We start from the raw sequence: 16743 nt of genomic DNA, 5'->3' as shown, positions 1-16743 counted from the left end.
GTCCACAAGACAGCCCGCCAATAACAATTTGCCACACATTCCATTGCGCGCCAATCAAATCTCTTTACTTGAATTGGGACCACTGAAGAAATTATGGTAAGATGAAGTCGAGTCATTGACCACTGAAGAAATTAAGGTCAGATGAAGTCTAGTCATTAATTATGCAGTATAGAAAGTCCTAAGTTGAAAATGCTAAGTTGACCAATCAAATCTCTTTCCTGGAAGATGCAGTGTTATACTGCAGTCACAGTACTTGAAAATGCTAAGTTGATAATGTCAATGTAAGTATATGTTTAAGACTGTAGAATTCCACAGAGAAGACACAGATACTAATCTCAATTCCCAATTCTTAGATTAATTTCTCTCCATCGTTATTTTTTTCCCATTTTGTAGCAAATACTTTTACTTTTCTTCCAGCACTTCCTGCTACTAAATGGCCAAAAAAATGACTTTTTAATGCTTTTAGAGGCAATTGTAAGAAATGATACACAAGCTTTAATCAACTTAATTGGCTGCAGTAACAAGAGAATTCTTTTACAAAGAGACGCTTCACTAAACACGGCCTTACACTAGGCTACAAGATTTGGGCATGTTCAGTTGGTGACTGAGATTATAAAATTGCGCCCGGAATTGGTAGCAGCGGAGAGTGAGAAGCTAGAAACCCCATTACATGAAGCTCAATCATGAAAGCCAGAGTGCATTTTCACTTGCCTTCAGACAAGGGCATCTCGATGTTGTCAAGTTGATGACCAATCAGTCATGGTTGACGGAATTTGAAGAAGATTCTGTTGAATCAACTCCAATACATTTGGCCATATCAAGAGGACATATAGGTATTTTACTTAATTTAAACTATATCTAGTCAACATGAAAGGATTTTCCAAATTTAAACTTTCAATGAATATTACATCCTGAAGCTCTTGTTGACCACAAGAATACTGGAGATAGAGATGGCAATGGTAGCTATAAATCCACAAATCCGCCTGTCAAAACTTGTCCGCTATGGGTTATTTTGCAGGTTACAAGTATGTTTGGTATTAGAAATTGAAACCCGCATGGCGTTGCGGGTAGGTTTAATATTAGTTAAATATCCGATAGATACCCGCATAGATATCAGACGGATACCTGCATGGATATCCACCAAACCCACAACTTTTTTTTCAAATATTTTTAATTGAAAAATAATTAAATCTAAAAGTATATAAATTAAATAAATGTAAAGCGCAAACATGTCATGTGTGGTGTGATTGCAACTCATAACCTAACCTAAAGGAAACTCAAACTATTTTCTTTTCACATGTGAGTACCAATCGCAAAACCTAGCCTTCCAAACTATTCCTTTCACCCGTGAGCCGTAGCCGTACACCCATGAATTTTTCATGGTATTTGTGGTTATTTTTATGGATTTATATATTTCATACTTAAATTTGAGAATTTGTGTTGGATTGTTAAAATTTTAATTTTCCATTTACATTGATTAAATTTAGAATTGAGTATTTTATGTGGAATTTTACTTTATTAATATAAATTTACATATTGAACATTTGTGATTTTAAATGTGAGAATCCGCAAAAAATGTGTTGTATTTTTTTATTGTTTATATTTTTATTATCTTTTTTCTCCATGAAAATTTCTAGATGTTAATTGTAACCTTTAGTCAACCCTCTGAATATTAAAATAAGATTATTCGTTGGGAAAAAACTTGTAAATTCGGGCCAGTTACTCAGGTCTGACCGTCTGAGTTCTAAGCTAACTGTTTCCTGGAAGATGCAGAGAAAAATGCAGTCATATTCTTTGAAATGCAAAGTTAACGCAATGCAAGTGATAATAATATATATTTAAAGACCATGGACACCACGAAGAAGACACTGAATCATCTTTTTTTTTCCCAAGCAACGTAATGGCCAAGAGTATGGCTCCAGAGCTCTTAGAAGCAATTGAAAAAAATGACACAGAAGCTTTAAACAATTTAGTTGGCACTAACAAAGGAATTCTTTCACAAAGAGACGCTTCAAATAGCACGGCCTTACACTTGGCTACAAGATTTGGGCAGGGCCGGCTTTAACCAATTGGGGGCCTTAGGCGAAATTTTATTTTAGGCCTTTTGATGTTAAAATATCAAATCTCACAAAAACATTAAACAGCTCAAAAAATTCTCACAACAACATCAAATAGCTCAAACTTTAACTATATTCAATAATATCTTGAATTACAATAATTATTAACAAGATCCCAAAAAAAAATAATAGCCGGAAAGATATCTATTTATTCCCACAAATATTAACTAACTTTGCCTTCCACAAATTCCATCTCCTTAAGATGCTTTAAAACTTCATAAGCCACAACCATAATCTTCATGTGAACTTTAAATCATTAATCCTATCTACTATGATCCTTGCTGCAAGCCATCACTAATGCAAATTACTAATCAATTAAATTTTATTCTTCTTGCTTTTTGAGATGCAAAATTATTAATTAAAATCTTATATTCTATTTTAGCTAACAAATTTTTTTCAATAGCTAATATAGCTAATCCATTTAATCTTTCTTGTGACATTGTAGTTCTTAAATAAGATTTTATTAACTTCAATTTAGAAAAACTTCTCTCAGCAGAAGCAACAGTTACAGGTACAGTCAATAATATTCTATAAGCAACAAATGCATTTGGAAAAGAATCTACTTTTTTAATATAATTAAGTATATCAAGTGGACTATTTCTTTCCATGTGTAAAACTTCTTTTAAGACTTTTAACTCTGAAAACAAATCTAATCCATCAATATCAGAAAACATATCATATTTCAAGATATTTTCAAGATTAATACAATAACTTTTTAAGCTTTCATCATCTAATGATTTTAATTTTTCAAAATTAAATAAAAATCCAAAAATATTTTCATAGAATTGAAATTGCTCAAATCTATTGGTGATTGAAGAAATAGCTTGATCTACTATATATACAAAGTAATCAATTCTAAAAGAATCTTCAGGAGATAGAATTTTCTCTTCATTATTATTCTCGCCAAATTTATTTTTTCTACGAATTATACGTTTTTCATGAAATTTTGGTTCTATTTCCATTTCATTTGCAATCTCTTTAGCTAAAATCATAGCAAACACAAAACCATTTTCTCTGTAATTCTCAAAAAAGTATGTAAGACCTTTTAGTTGATTTATGGCAACATCAATTTGCATATCTTCCTTTTGTAAGCTTTTACTAACAGTGTTCACAGCAAATAATATATCATACCAAATAATCATGCCTAACAAAAATTCAAAGTTTTCCAATTCATATGTTGCTAAACATTTAGCTTCACTTTTTATTTTAGGATCTTCACTAACTTCTGCTAATTCAAGTAAAGCATCTCTAATTTGGGGAGTTTGAAATCTTATTGCTTTGACACTTTCTATGCGACTTTCCCAACGTGTTTGTGACAATGATTTAACAGTTAAATTAGGTATATTATCTTGTAAAATTTTCCATCTCTTAGGTGAAGAAGAAAATAGTGAGTAAACACGTTGAACAACTCCAAAAAATGAAATAGCCTTAGGACAAGAATTAGCCATATCACAAAGCACTAAGTTAAGACTATGACAGCCACATGGTGTATAAAATGCTCTAGGATTTATATCTAATAATCTTTTTTGTACACCTTGATTTTTTCCTTTCATATTAGATCCATTATCATATCATTGTCCTCTTACATAATTAATATCAAGTTCAAGAGTTTTAATTACATCCACAAGTTCATTAAAAAGACCTTTTCCAGTGGTATTGTCAACTTGTAAAAATCCTAAAAAATATTCTTCTATCTTTACTAGATTTGTTGAAATATCCACACATCTTAATATAAGAGACATTTGTTCTTTGTGGCTTGCATCTGGAGTACAATCAAGTATAACTGAAAAGTACTTTGCTTCCTTAACTTTGTTAACAATTGATTTTTTTATTTCAAGTGCTAGCATTAATATGAGTTCATTTTGTATGTTATGTCCAAGATAATGATCATGAATTTCACCGGTTTTAATACGTCGAATATGTTCTTGCATTGTTGGATCAAACTCTGCAATCATTTCAATTAAACTTAAAAAATTCCCATTTCTCTCTTCATAGATCTTCTCATTTTTTCCACGAAATGCTAAATTATTTTTAGCAATATTTTTTACAACAGCAATAATTCGTATTAATACTTTTTGCCAATGTTCTTTTTCCTTGTCAATTCTTTCTTGAACATCTTTATCAATTGTTTTTCTTTTTGATAGTCTTGCTTCTAAATCAACCCATGCATTCATATTAGTTATATGTTCATTGGTTGTTTCATGACTTTTAAGTTTAGAATTAAGATTTTTCCAATCTCTTGTTCCTTCATCACTAAGCTGATTTTTGCTACAACTTGTATTGAATAATTTGCAACAAAAACAATATACTTTGTTAAAATCTTTTGAATATATTAACCATTTTCTATCATGTTTTTCTCCATTTGTTAACATTTTAACATAAAATGCAGTAGAGAAATGCCTAGAATTTTCATCTTTTGGGAAAGTTATGTTATTCTCTCTAATTGGGCCTTTTTCTACTAAAAGATCTCTTAACTTTGTATCAACATTTTCCCATCTTCCTGGATCATAAATATTATTTGGAACAAATAAATTTTCTACATCAACTTTGTCCGCATTTTTATTTTTATCATCTTCAATGTTGTTTATTTCATTCACCGTTTCATCATTATTTAATTCATTTAAACTTGGTTGTTCAATAACTAATTCTTCATTTAAATCTATATCTTTTTTACTAGTTGTGACAAATTTATCAAGAGCTCCTTTTTGAGATTGAACTAACTTTTCTAGTCTCCTCTTTTTTTTCAATTTTTCATATCCCGATACATATTTTCTAGTTGACATGCTTTTCAAATAAAAAAAAACAAATAAACAAACACAATTTTTTTTCTAGATTATTCAAGCCAAAATCAATACAAAAAATCAAAAATAAATTAAATTTAAAAAGGATAAGAACAATAATAATAAAAAATAGAAAAAATAGAATGATAGCACCTGGATTTGAGTCAATTGACTAGTTGAGATGAAGATGATGATGGCAATGAATTTTGTAGAGAAGAGAAGAGAGCACAAAAACTTTTTGTAGAGAAGAGAAGAGAGCACAAAAACTTCTTGCTGAAAATAGCTTTGATTCAATGTGTATCGGTTTATAGATAATGAGCTTTTAAATAGATTTTAATAGAATACCAAAAGTTAGTTCTAAAAATCTAACGTTACTAATCTTAATAAGAGTTTTTTTTTGGAAAGGGAAAGCATTGATTGTTTTTTGGGAAATAGTAAAAGAAAGTAAAGAAGTAACGTTCAAAATCATTATTATAGATTTATAGCATAAAAATATATCTTATATTTAAGGTAAAGATTATTAAATAAGAGAGATAATTATGAATGAGAGTAATGATAGGGTAAAGCCTAAAAATTAGGCTTTTTTTACTATACAAAAAATATATACGTAACTTAATTTTTTTGAATCTGAAAAAAAATTAATTATATTAATTAATAAATAGATACCGAAAATCGGGGCCTTCCTAAATACGGGGCCTTAGGCAACTGCCTAGTTCGCCTAGTATTAAAGCCGCCACTGGATTTGGGCACATTGAATTGGTGACAGAGATTATTAAGTTGTGCCCACAACTGGTTGCAGCGGTGAATGAGAAGCTGGAGACTCCACTGCATGAAGCTTGTCGTCAAGGGAATGCTGAGATTTCTGCCCTACTGTTGAAAACCAATCTTTTTGTGGCCACTTTGCTCAACCAAGAAAGACACAGTGCATTTTTACTTGCCTGCAGAAGGGGGCATGTTAACGTTGTGAAGTTGATGTTGAATCAATCATGGTTGATGGAATTCGAGGAAGATCGTGATGAATCAACTCCTTTGCATGTGGCCATATCAAGAGGAAAAATAGGTATACTTTGAATTTAATTTTTCTTTGCAATGTTTAATTAGACTATATATGCAATAGAGATTCCTCCAATTTGGGTCCTGCCTATCTGAGTTATACTTATTTTTTTTAAAGATTTTATGACACATGCGCATTTACAACAATATATATAATTTATTTAATACATTGTAAAATACTTGTATAGTGCCTCTTCAACACTTTAAAAGTGCAAGACTACACTTTATAAAGTGTGGACGTCCCATTAAAGAAAGACTCTTTAATCATGCATATAGGTATCAAATTAATTTTGACTTCTAAATCAAGGAGATCAACTAAATTAATTAACCCATAAAGGATGCAATTTATTCCTTATTCTTTTTGTTCAACATATTACATAGAATGCTTCTTTGTTCATTTGCATGTTTCGGCATATGATTATGCAGATATTGTTAAAGAGATACTCAAAGTTCGCCCGAGCTTTTGTGAACAAGCTGACAAGAATCGCTGTTTACCGTTACACTACGCTTCTAGAATAGGGAACGTGGAGATAACAAAGTTGCTTTTGAATAGTAAGCCGGACATGGCTCTGCAATATAATAACAATGGTTACACACCGTTGCACCAGGCAGCCATAAATGGCCACGTGAAAATTTTAGAAGCATTCATAGCGAGCTCTCCCACCTCTTTCAACTGTCTCACAACTGATGGAGATACAGTCTTTCATCTTGCCTTGAGATTTGGCAAGTATAATGCATTCATATTTCTAGCAGAATCTTTCGATTTCACCGGCCTTCTCCACCAGCAAGACCAGTTTGGTAACACTGTGTTGCATCTTGCTATCTTAAGAAACAACTACCAAGTAATGTTCTCTCATTCTCTCTGTCACTAGATTTATATTGATGCAAATATAGAGAATGAGTTTAATCTAACGGCTCCTATGATATGTCCTTTACAAAGGATAGCCTCACTTGTCTTCAATTGCCATTGAGCAAATGGTGAGTCAGCCAACATGGCAAAACCAATTCCTTAGTCATGCCATATCATCATCTGATGCACACGAGTCTTCATGAAAAAGTTTGGTGATGAATTTTTCAGTGTGGCATTTCGTCGAACATGCAACTCATTATGACAAACATCTTTCTGAGTCTAACATTAGCTAATCTTACCGCTTACTTGAAGTTAATACTATTCCTTTTTATACATATCTATAGTGAAACATAAAGGTATACATAGAAAATGAACTGGCTGTCTGTAAAGTTATCATCAAGCTTGTTTATCTCATTCAGATTTCTGTTTCAAGTTGATCTCAGTTGGCAGAGTACATTATCAAGAAAACAAAGGTGGACAAAAATTGTCGGAATTATACAAATCAGACAGCCTTGGACGTCCTTAAAGAGTCAGGAAGTGATTATGCAGAAAAAAATTATCTTAAGAAGTTACTTGAGACTGCAGCTACGACTGGAAGCCCTGAATTGTCACCATCCACACTTGAAAATCCCAAACATTTGGTCCCAAAAACCATGGGAGCCCTGTCTTTACCACATATCAAGGCAGCAAATTCAGGTAAGCATTTTCACAAACAACAGTTTGGAAAAAAATTCTAAAATTCAAAATAATAGACCATATCTAATCAACAAGAGTTTTGTTTATTTATTATTTATTATTATTATTTTTAATTTTTACATCAAGAGTCGGGAATGGAGAGAATGAATTGCTCAACAAATTGGCATCAATACAAGCATCTCAGTAAATCTTTTGGTTCCTTGCCTACACAAAGTATAGAGCCAATGTTAACAAAGGAATTACTTGAGAATCAGGCTAAGCATAAATCTGAAGCCAAAGAAGCATTTTCGTCTGAACTACAATCTGTGGAGGAACCAAATGGGTCACCAAAACATCTGCAGCAATACAAGGATTTAAGTAAAAGACAGATGAAAGAATTGAGCAAGCGATACAAAAGTCGCCGAGATAAGAAAAATGAGCTACAAAGAGAAGCACTGCAAAATGCAAGAAACACGATCATACTGGTTGCAGTTTTGATAGCCACAGTTACATATGCTGGTGGTATTAGTCCTCCTGGAGGTGTTTACCAGGAAGGACCTCTGAAAGGAAAATCAACAGTTGGGAGAACAACAGCTTTCAAGGTGTTTGAAATAAGCAACAACATTGCTTTGTTCTTATCTTTAAGCATTGTCATTATTTTAGTCAGCATCATCCCCTTTGAAAGGAAAAAACTTATGAGGCTATTAGTGATCACACACAAGCTCATGTGGGTGTCCATTTCATTCATGGCGACGGCTTACATCGCAGCCTCAAGGATTACGGTGCCAAATGGTCGAGGAACAGGATGGGTGGCTGATTCTTTACTGGCTGTAGGCGCTGGAACTCTCGGATCTCTGTTTGTGTATCTTGGGGTTGCATTGACAAGACATTGGTTGAGGAAATTGAAGTGGAGAGCAGAGAACGGTAGGAAACAGGGCAGAGTTAGTGTCACTAGAGAAAGAATCCAGTCACGTAACACCAAATTTAAAACGAAAAATAAATCTCAATCAGAATCCACAAACTCTGATGTCGATAGTTCTACATCTGTTGGGTATTATGCATACTGAAAGTTTAATGAAGGAAATAATTAATGTCATTTTAAAGACAAAGATATTTTCTCAATTAGTTTATACTCAACACCGCTGGTTTTGCTTAAAACAAAATTTAAAGTTTTTAAAGAGTAAACGAATTTTATTTTATTTTTTCATAGAAAACGTTCCTATTATAGTTTTTTTTTTTTTTTTTCCAGAGGTAACTAAACTTTAAGATAAAAAAAATGAAAATGAAAATGAAAAGCAAAAAACAAGCCCACTCTACCCGTGCAACTAAAATTTTTAAATTGGCGTGGGGGGAGTCAAAGAGCTAGATGTGAAAATTAACTTAATTTCCGAAAGTACCAAATCGAGCTTAATTAATGTCATTGTACATGATTAAATTGATTGAATGGGACCACTAAAGATATATCTAGGCCACTGCTATTTTCTTAGGCATAATTTTCCCGAACTTGGAATTATATCAGATTGAAATTGGGAAACCCAGTGATCTTAGTTTGCAGTGATAAAAAATTTATTTCACAAAGAAATGCTTTACTGCACACCACCTTACGGCTTACGCTGCCCTACAAGATTTGGGCACATTGAGTTGGAGATAAGATCATGTTTGTTATTGAGATTATGTTTGTTATCGAGATTAGGTAGTTATAGTTTTTAATTATACAATATTAAAATATTTGATGAATACTCACTGTTGAAATTTAGAAATTAATTGTGAAATTTAGAAACTAAATTAATTTGATCAGAGTTTTTGACACTATTATTAAAAATTTATAATATTATTGTGGGTCAATATTAACAGTGATAGACAACCCTTGAAAATACGAAAATTCCTTAAGAAAAAAGTCGAAAATTGGGGCCACTAAAGTAAACTAATCAGTCAAATTAATACCAAATTGACACATTTTCACGGTGTGTTTTATATATATGTGTGTGTGCGTAATCTTGAGACCATAGACACAGGACAAAGAAGACACTCCATCATCTTCTTTGCAATTGTAAGAAATGGTATAGTATCTTTGATCAATTTGGTTCCCAGTAATGAAGGAATTGTTGCACAAAGAGACGCTTCACAGAACACGGCCTTATACTTGGCTACAAGAATTGGGGCACGCTAAATTGGTGGGGATGATTATTAACTTTTGCATGCCAACAATTGGTGATAGCTGGGAATGAACTGGAAAACTGCACTGCATGTGGGTTGTAGTCAAGGGAATTGTTGAGGTTTCAGGCTTTCAGCCCTGCTACTGCTGGAAACCAATCCTTTCGTGCCTGCTGTGCTGAAGTATGAAAGCTTGACTGCGTTTTCACTTGCCTGCGGAGAAGGGCATCTCAATGCTGTGAGGCTAATGTTGAACAAGTGCTGGTCGATGGAATATGAAGAAGAGTGCGCTGATTCAACTCCTTTACATGCGGCCATATCAAGAGGACATATAGGTAATAATACGTGAACTTTATTTTATTTTATTTCATTTTTTATTCTTGGTGAGGTGAGACTAAAAATTTCTATCTAAATTTTGCCGCTGCCTTGAAATATAATGAATAGTTCTCAAGTAGACTTATCATTAAAATTAAAGTTAGAGAAAAAAATGACAACGCCACCTTCATGGTTTGATAAAATGGTTACAGAAATTCTTTTATTTTTAAAAATAGTCACATAAATCTCATTATGGAATATGAAGACCTTCATTTGTGTTCAGAACATGTCACACAGAATCTTAAACCAGGCGCTGCAATTAATAACGATGTTAACACCATTGCACCTGTCAGCACTAAGAGGCAGTGTGGAAATTTTAAGAGCATTCTTAATCTGCACTTCCATTCATTTCAAATGTCTTACAACTGCGGGTGAAACCGCCTTTCATCTTGCTGCGAGATTCGGTAACCATGAAGACTCAGCGAGATGGTTAGCAGAGTCTTTCAGATTCTTAATACGTAAGACCAGTTCGGAAACACAGCATTGCATCTTGCAGTCTTGAGAAAAAGAGTTTCAAGTAAGATTCTTGCCTTCTTGACTACCCTCTGTCACTAGATACACCGATTCCGAACGTTACCAAACGTTTTAATGGATAAAGTGGGAGAATAATTAATTAAACGTTACTTGTTAAATAAAAGTAGTTGTCTAATTACTAAGCATTTTAGTTGTTGTGCTTTTAAGATTAAGCCCAAAGCAATAGTTAGTACTCTGAGTCTGAACTTTATTTCAAGCTGATTTTTCAGTTGGTAGAGTGTATCATCAATAAAACAACAATGGATATAAACTGTCAGAACTATAAAAGGTACACAACAATTGACATTCTTGAAGAGGCGGGAAGTGAAGATGCTAAGAGTATTGATGATATTAAGAAATTATTACGGGGACTGCACGTGGTATTAGAAGCATCGGTGTTAAGCTGAGGGACAGAAAAAAAAAAAAAAAAAAAGAAACCAAACATATAAGAAAAAAGAAACTGTGTCTGTTGCCTTCACCAAGCTATTGTAAATATGATTCAATATTGCTTCTTTTAACTCCAAAATTAACCCAAACAGCAACATCAATCAATAAACATTATCTAACAATAGACTGAGATGAATGTAACACATAAACGTTAAAACTCCATGAATAAGTTAAAAATAAATCTCAATCACAATCCACAAAGTCTGACAGCGATAGTTCTACATCTGTTGGGTACCATGCACACTGAAAGTTTAGTCAGAAAACATAAATAATTTCTCAATTAGTTTCTACTCAACACTGCTGGTTTGCTTAAAATATTAGTCTGAAAGTAAATTTGCCAGCAATATAACTTCTTTTAATTTCACGGATTCCACCAAAGTTGCTAGATGTTTTAGTGTTAATCATGATCATGTAGACTTTGAGAAGACAATATTGTGCATCCAAACTCGGCTGAAAAAACCAGCAATTACGGATCTGCATGATCATGTAACCAAGTTATAAACAAAAGAAATTAATTTAGTTCTAGAAATGACAAATTCAGGGCAATTCACCTTGCAGCAGCATATAGTATGACACTTTCATCAGTGTAAACAATGTTTTAAAGTTCAATAGAAAACTACAATTCTAAGAAAGAAGATAATCTTTCCAAACAGGAATCAAATCTTAATCAAATCGTGTATGCAATAAAATAAATATTGGTTGTCTCCAATGTCTCAATTCCAACCTAATTTTAGAATTTGACCTTTGTTTTAATCATATGTATCCCGACTGATTAGTGTAGTTCATAACTTGTCACACTAACAAGTTACGTAACTGCGAGTTTGAAGTCCTTATATTTGAAAGAATGAGCGATAACAAATTAAGCAAGCAAACTTATTAAGGTAGTAATATATGCAATAAGAATTATTACCTAAATCACAATGTAATCATAGTCTGCATGCCGAACTCGTTTATTCTTTTGCACAATAAGTAGATATGTGAAATTGTTAACTGGAAAAATTAGCCCGAATTAAATGATTAGAGTATACAAGTAGCCCGAAAGACATTAGCTAGGTAAATTTTTCTATGAACATGCACTTCTTGTGGATGCGTAATAGATATGAAGGAAACCACAAACGAAATGATGATCGCGTGAGTTGTGTTTTGGATTTCTAGGAGATTAAAGATTAATGAATAAATAATGGATCCATCTTTTTAAAATTTATAAGGCATGGTTATAATATTGGAGGACCGCAACTTAGTTTAACATTCAACCACACACTTGTAAAATTGATTATTAATTGATGTGTCAACTCATAATAAATTGTAAATTTACCACATTATTACCAAGTGGTTGTTAGGAAATTGGTGGGTGAAGTAGACACGCAGCTAAAATAAAATTGAAAGAAAATAAAGAACAAGCATAAAGAGGATACCAGAAAATTACGTGGTTCGGCTTTTAGCCTACGTCTACGGGCGAAGACAGAAAGAAATATTTTACTAGTAAAAAGGAGTTACAAGTATTATAGTATTTTAGCTCACTTCCCAAAATCTCAATACACCCAAACTCTTAAATCACTATAACAAGAGCTTATAATTTCAAGCTCTCTAAACTCTCTCAAAATGCTAAATTGCTCTTTCTCTTAATGGAATGAATTAGCTCTTCATCCGCACTTCTATTTATAGCAAAATAGTGGCCAATAAAATCAACGATTTTAGCCCACCAATTATGGCTTCAATTTCGTCAATCCGCGTGGCTTCAATTTGTCAATCTAGCTTTCAAAGTTTGTTTGCTATGTCCTCCATTTTCTTTGATTTGCTGGCACCAAAGTCAAGTACCAAATTTGGTGTGACTTTTAGGTGCTTGCTTTGACAGTGGTGATGTTGTTGTATCATTGAGTTACTATTGATGGTAGAAGTAACAAACAACCCTTTCATATCCGAAATTTGATTGAGAAAATGTTGCAAAATTGGGGCCACAAAAGGAAACTAATCAAATCAAGGCCGTAGCTAAATGTTTCCTACAAGATGCTAAGAACTACGCAGCCACATTGCTTAAAATGCCAACATTCTAACTGTACCCCATTCTAGTTAAGCAAACCAAAAAGACCGCTAAAAATACTTGAAATATAATTTTTCATCTTTTTTCTTTCAACTATTGAAAAAAAAAAATTAAAGCTAGCCAAATGAAAATACATGGCTACTGTGAGATATTTGAGTACATATGGGTCAAGATTAAATTGGTAGAATAAGTAAAGTCAATACTCAAATGATATTAACTTTGCTATAGAATGTAAAGCTTGAAATGCATGCCACCAACTTTCACAAATGAAGCAAAATGAGATGAAGGGCTGGTCTTATGTATCAGTATGCTTTTAACTAAGTTGAATTTTGGAGAATGATGATTTATTGGAATGACTAGTGACTAATGCTTTGAAGAGCCAATTAACTAAATAGTGACTGCATGATTGAGCCTCCTCAAAATACCAAAAAAGTTTGTAAACAAACTCAAGGAGCATGGATTTTTTGACATATTGGCATCAATACAAGCATCTCAGTAAATTTTGTAGTTCCTTTCTTGTAGAGGTGGTAAAAATACTCATCTAGTCCGGACCCAGACTGCACCGGGCGTTGTGGGTTGGGTAGTGAAGCCAGATCGGTCTTGGGCATCACTTGATAAGCCTAGAACCTGGATTTTATTAAAAAAATTTATAAAATATATATTATTTTAAATATTTATATTTATTTGACTCATTTATTACACATATATCAAATTTTAAACACTTAAAGTTTATATTTTCATGCTAAAATTTATTGAAATAAATTTAAAACTTATAAAATTACAAAAAATATACACATATAATATTAAAAAATATAAAATCTGGATACCCAGATTAAAACTTGACCCGATGCCGGGCATCCAAAAATTGCAATCGGGTCGGGTTTGGGCATTGCGATACCCTAGACCTAGGCCGGGGTTTTGCCAACCCTACTTCCCTGCAAGCGAGTCACCAAAAGATCTGCTGCCATGCCATTATTTTCATCTACTTTGGTGCTCAAATCAATTGAGAGATTTATTCTTGAGCCAGCTTTGACAATTGGCATACTACATGCCTACTTATCCTGCAAAATATATGGAACAAGCTACAAAACATTATTGGACCAAAACCATGCAGCAAATATGATCAAGATTGACATGGAATGAATTTAATAGAGAAAGAGATATGGCCGTGCATGTAAATTACTTGAGATGAGTTGCATTATATGATTTTATTTGAATTGTGTGTCTTTATTTAAATTAGACAGTTTTTTGTTTATGTTTAGTTACTTATATGATTTTATGGTTTAAATATTGATTAGAGTAATTTTATATTTAATTTTAATATATTAGAGGAGATAAATGTAAATGATTTAAATATTAAAAAATAAAAAAAAAAATTATACCAGACTCGACTCTAAGGTGAAAATTTAGACTTTTTATCGGACTCAAGCCCTTTATTTATGTTGTCGGGTTGGGCTCATGCTTGGCTAAGCCACCTGATTCGAGAAATTGTGGTGGCTACTTAGCAGAGACTGGACGTTGGCCTGCGTCTGGCGACTGGCGACTGGCGACTGGCGACTGGCGACTGGCGACTGTTGGTTTTCCAAACGAGGGGACGAAACGAAGAGACAGATTTATAAAGCCTTTTGTTTAGTCGCTTGTAAATTTTATCTTATATCTCCCTGTGTTTTTTGTTTCTTCGAAATTGTTCCACGATGTTTCCATTTATTTTAAGTTACTTTCCATTTATTTTTTTATTTTAATATATTTAAAAACGCAGAGGGTGAACAAAGACAAATTCAATTTTTAGTCCTTTTATACACATACGCACAATTCAATTTTTTAATTCTTTTATACACATGCGCACACATATATATGAAATTGATCAAAAGAAGCACTACAAAATACAAGAAACACTATCATATTAGTCACAATTTTTATAGCCACGGTTACATATGCGGGTGGTATTAGTCCTTCTAGAGATGTTTACCACGAAGGGCCTCTAAAAGGAAAATCAAAGATCAACGTGTTTGAGATAAGCAACAACATTACTTTGTTCTCATTATAGGATATTTTTGGTAGTCTCCAATGTCTCAATTTCAAACACATGTATCTTAACTGATTAATTGGTGTTAATTCGTAACTTGTCACACTAACAAGTTACATCTAATGGAAACTAATTAAGGAAGTAACATATATCTGCTTTACTACCTAAATCACAATGTAATCATAGACAGCATGCTGAACTCAACTTTTGCCCAACAAGAAGATGAGTGAAATTGTTAATTGGAAAAAATTAGCGCGAATTAAATGATTAGGATTTATAAGTAGGCCAAAAGACTTTTGCTAAGTGAACTTTTCTATGAACATGCACTTTGTAGGGATGCATAATAAATATGAAAGAAACTAAAAACGAAATGATGATCGCGTGAAATGTTTTTGGATTATTAGGAGATTAATCATTAATGAATAAATAATGGATCCATCGTGGTCTGTTTTAAAATTTATATAGCATAGCTATAACATTAGGGGATCTTAACTTAATTTAACATTCAACATCACACTTAAAAGATTAATTATTAATTGATATGTTAACTCGTAATGAATTGTAAATTCACCACCTTTATGTTTATTATCAAAGCGCGATGTTGTTGTATCATTGAGTCAGTGTTGACGGTAGAAGTAAAGAAACAACCCACTAATATCTGAAAATATAGAGGCAATGCTCTATATTGGGGCCACTAAAGGAAAATAATAAAATCAAGGCCGCAGCTAAAATTTTTCCTAGAAGATGCCGAGAAAAATGCTGCCACATTTCTTCAAATGCCAAGTTGAGATGACACAATTCTAAATGCAGCCAATTCTAGGTAAAAATCTTAAGGCCCAATCCAAAAAGACCAGTAAGAAACTAAAAATAATTAAAATACAAATTTCCTTTTTTTAACTATTAAAAAAAAATTAAAGGTAGCCAAATGAAAATAGATGGCTACTGTGACATCTTTGGGTACATGTGCGTCTAGGTTAAATTGGTAGAATGAGTGAAGTCAATACTTAGATGATAGTAACTTTTGCTATAAATGTAAAGCTTGAAATGCAAGCCACCAACTTCACAAGTGAAGCAAAATGAGACTTATGGTCTCATGATTCAGTAATCAGTATAGTTTTGACAGTGTTGAATTTTGGAGATTGATGATTTATTGGAATGATTATTAACCAATGCTTTGAAGAGCCAATTAACTAAATAGTGACAGCATGATTGAGCCTCCTGAGAAAATTAAAAAAAGAAGGGTAAAGTAGTAAACAAACTCAGGAACGAGCATGGACTTTTCGACAATATAATTTGGCATCAATAAAAGCATCTCAGTGAATAATACTATGGTTCCTTGCCTGCATAAAGCATAGAACCAATGCTAACAAAGCAACTAAAACAGCATTCTGAAGTCGAAGAAACCAATTCATTCGAACCACAGTCTGAGGAGGAAGCAAAAGAGTCACGTAAAGATCTGCTGCCATGCCTTTATTTTCATCTACTTTGGTGCTCAAATCAATTGAGAGACTTTATTCTTGAGCCAGCTTTGGCAATTGGCATGCTACATGCTTACTTATCCTGCAAAATATATAGAACGAGCTGCAAAACATTACTGGACCAAAACTATGCAGCAAATATGATCAAGATTGACATGGAATGAATTTAATAGAGAAAGAGATATGGCCGGGCATGTAAATTACCTGAGATGATTTGCATTATGTATTAAATAG

General features: G+C 32.8%; 1 pseudogene; it reads left to right on the top strand.

The window, feature by feature from the left end:
* The first annotated feature begins 456 nt into the window (after positions 1-456).
* On the top strand, positions 457-8542 carry LOC18036004 (annotated as a pseudogene).
* Positions 8543-16743: the final 8201 nt, after the last annotated feature.

Source organism: Citrus clementina, unplaced genomic scaffold (assembly GCF_000493195.1).
Source record: "Citrus clementina cultivar Clemenules unplaced genomic scaffold, Citrus_clementina_v1.0 scaffold_7, whole genome shotgun sequence".
Lineage (NCBI taxonomy): Eukaryota > Viridiplantae > Streptophyta > Magnoliopsida > Sapindales > Rutaceae > Citrus > Citrus x clementina.
Note: the sequence above shows the minus strand (reverse complement) of the source record. Positions and strands in the feature narration are given on the sequence as shown.